Source organism: Austrofundulus limnaeus, unplaced genomic scaffold, assembly GCF_001266775.1.
Source record: "Austrofundulus limnaeus strain Quisiro unplaced genomic scaffold, Austrofundulus_limnaeus-1.0 Scaffold709, whole genome shotgun sequence".
NCBI classification, from domain to species: Eukaryota; Metazoa; Chordata; class Actinopteri; order Cyprinodontiformes; family Rivulidae; genus Austrofundulus; species Austrofundulus limnaeus.
Window position 1 is genome coordinate 45,115 of NW_013953111.1, and position 3,950 is coordinate 49,064.

The following is a 3,950-nucleotide window of genomic DNA, read 5'->3' on the forward strand; positions in this document are numbered from 1 at the left end:
CAAGAAAAATGGTGACATGTTCAATACTTATTTTACCCGCTGTATCTCTGAATCCTCAGCTTATTTCCAGTCAACTTCTTCAGCCTTCTAAATCATCACTTTAGTGACTGCTGCAGTAATTTGTGTGCACATGTTAAAGAAACACTCTGAAGTTCATGAGATAGTTGACCCAGAAAGATATTCACAACTCTGACCTGACTAACAATAAGAAGGTAAATAGGTCAGTCATTTACAGCCAGACAGATCAGATATCACAGGGGGAAGTTATAGTAATTAGAGATGATTCTATTCATGTGTGTACTGACACACTAAACATGTTGAGTTTTAGTACATCTCCTGTCAGACACACTATGGGGTTTACCGTAATGACAACATGAAAATCTACACAAAACTTGCCTCTTCAAAGAAGAATCAGATAATGTTCTCATTTTTGCTCAAAGAACTTTCATGACTTTCAGTTTTGGATCATAAAATATTAAAACAAATTATGGTTTTTAATAATTACTTTATTTTACTCCAGAAATAAGAATAAAGGCCTTTAAGGACTGCATATCTGCTGCCTTTAATGTCAGTGTTGTCAACTATGATCTTTGAGAATAAAGTTATAGCCTTTTTGGTCAAACCTTGTAAATTATGCCTGTGACATCACATTTTGTTAATAAATATGAATGCATTTTGGAAAGATATCGACAACATGTTGACCAACAAAAAGGTTTTATGTCGCTGAGATGAACAGTTGTTGAGAAATTTGCATGTGCAGTAACAGGAAGTGATGTCAAAGGGGAATGTCTGCATGAACAGAGTATTCCTTCGACTAACAACACAGTCTGTAGAGAAGAATCTGATGCTTCTTTAGATTATTTTGAGTCTCTATCAGAGAGATGAAGAAGAGTCAAATAAGACCAGGGAGTTATTTTTTAGAGTTCCTCTTTGATGTCACTTCCTGTTTCAGTTTGAGTGATATTCAAAAGATATGTAACGAAATGGGTCAAAATTATGTCAAGTTCTTTAAAAATAAAAGTTTGACTTTTTTTATTTGAAGTATATGCATTGTCACGGGCACTTTAAGCTCTATCTTAAGTTATATTGTAAGATGAATGACGAGGTGATCAACTCACTTGGGGATCCCGTTCCAAACTTAGCAAAGACGTCACATGTAAAATCCTCCAACCAGACACCTCCAGTTTAAATACGAACATGATCCGCTCAGCAGGTGAGTGACGGGGTTCTGAGACGGTCCTGGAGGAGCGTTTGAGCATCGATTGGTAACAGTATCCTGCAGCCTGAGTGCCATCTTCCTGTCTGGATGANTTTATGCTTTTAGACATAAAAATCACTGAAAAGGGGGAGTTAAATGGCAATGATCCAAGATACGGAGCTTTACGTTTCTATACAAGGAGGTGATAAAAAGATGTTTAAAGCAGGTAAATGTCTGTCAATTAATCTGAACCGGTGACAGGGTAATGCTTTCATTAAAAGAGCACGCATCGGAACAGATCCAGGCAAAACTGTGACTTCGGTGAGCATCGTTTTGTCAGAGGGGCATGAGGAAGTGCTCCCACAGTGGTGATAAAGATGAGATGAAGGCGACTGTGAGGCCCTTTGTTTGATTAAAACGGCTGCAGGAGAGATTTGGTTTTATCTCTCCGAACACTGAAGCAATTTTAGTGTAGTTTGGGACTGCAGAGGCAGTGTTCGAGATGCAGCTTTTGTGATCAGAAAGGTCAGTGGTTTTAATCCACGGCTGCCCCTGGGGAAAATAAATGAGTGATGCCTTCAACTCCAGCAGTAACTTCCATCAGTGTGCCTCCGAGCTGAGCGCTAAACCCAAAAACAAGCAGGCAGGTGCACAAAGCATGTGGTATAGCAAATGCAACAATACTGAAAAACAGAGATCTTGGAATTCAACACATAAAAGGAAATATAATATCAATGAATAAAGACCCTAAATTATGCAAAACCACTTTCTTACCCTTGCTTGTGTTGCAGCATGTCAAAAGTTCATCTTGAGATAATTTGTTTGGATGGATCTTCTTATATTTTAAGCATTTTGTCCACTTTATGTACACCAAAAACTATTTGAAACCTGATTCCGACTCAACAAATGATTTGCTGCTATTCTAGGTCAGATGTCAGTGCTGTTTAAACTTTTATCATCTACAATAGAAGAGAACTAGGAGTTCCCCAAACAAACAATTTCAAAGACTTTCACAAAAATGACAACAATATGGTCTGCTGAAACACATTTGTCCTGTTAAATGTATTTTCTTTATTTCAGAGTGACATTATCAGGCCTCCAGATTCTTATTTCTGTCTTCTATTCTGACCAAAGCCTTGCCCAGAGGGTGGCTCACTGTAATTAAATGTATTTTCCATGCATGTTCTTCAATTCTGTACCACAGTTAAGTAACTGTTACCTTTATGAAAATGCTGTATATATCTTGGGCTACGTTCACACTGAAGGCAAATGCGACACAAATCCGATTTTTTTGCCCCATGTGATCCATATCGGATTTTTTTTCCTGGCAGTCTGAATGTGACAAATCCATTTTTTTAAAGCCAAACCAGGCCTTTTCAGTATGTGGTGCTAAAGGAGAAGAGGAAGTGATGAGAAGATAAGTTTATTTTCTATTTAAATATAAAAACAGCATTTTAATAACAGCTAAAGGTGACATGGATAATTTATTATGGTATAGTGTTTAAATATATGCCTGAGAAACACATAATATTGGCCCTTTAAGAACAAATCTGTTCGTACGAACAATTCTTGCATAATCCTTCCAAAAGTGTGTAAAATATCTAGAAACAGCAGACAATTATATTACTTGCTGTTCTTGAGCTATTTGGAGTGAATGCTTGCCCAGATAACATTGTAAAATTTTAACCTCAGTGGTCAAATATTATGTATTTTGTTGCTGCATAGCTTAGAAAAAAACTGAATTGATTTGGACTGAAAAGTCACAGAGTCATGTTTTACCTATTGTCAGTTTAAATTTGATAAAAGCAGCACAATAAAATATCTGATCTGAGCTTGGTTTTATTTTCATCAGAATATGCATTCCTTTTAAAATTGTAGTTTTTTATTTACATTAATAAATTGTAGGATATTTTTGATACAGACAAATTCAACAAATTAATCCCTCGTTTAGAAGAAGCTGTTAGTTCTTAGGATGCTTTCTGAAAAATAATTTTATGATTCTGACTGAGACCAGAAGGTATTTGAACACCTGAGGAACTTATTTATTGAAACATTTTATAAATGAATCATAATGTAACTTTATAAAGGCAGCAAAAGAAATAGTATTTTTTAAAATAAAAGTGATTAAACGGTGATGCACTTTGAAAGTTTTTGTTTCAATCCTGTGAAACATCTCATACTGGCCAAGTGTAGCTGTCAGGTCACATCTCCAGCTTTAACCTGCTGAAGACCACTACCAACCAGTAAAACTTCACATAATGGAATTCAAATTCCTCTGTCATAAATAACTTCACATAAAGTCCTTGGAAGGTTTGAAGTGTAAACATTGCATTAAGATAAAGAGAGAATTCCCGTTCCCTGACTGCCATTTGGGGAGGGGGTCCTGAAGAAGGGCGGTCCGCCAGGTGCGGTCCTGGGCTGTGGGTGGGCTCGGGGCTTGGAGGGTTGCCGGGGGTGGGGCTGGCACTCCATCCTCCCTAGTGCTGCTTGGTCTCCTGGAATGTGGCTCCTGGTTCCTGTGGGTGGCCCGCTGGCCGGGGTGGCTGCCGGGCTCCGGTGGGTGGTTGGCTGGGGGTGTGCGCTTGGCTGTTGACGGTGTGGGTGGGGTGGACATGGGCGTGGCTTCGCTAACCACCCTGGGGGCCCGGACCTCTGTGCCCTTGCCTGGATCTGCTCTGGCATAGCGGGTGCCGGTGGGGCCCATGAGTTTGTCGCTGCTGGCCCAGGGGGCTGTGTGTGTGGTCGCTGGGGG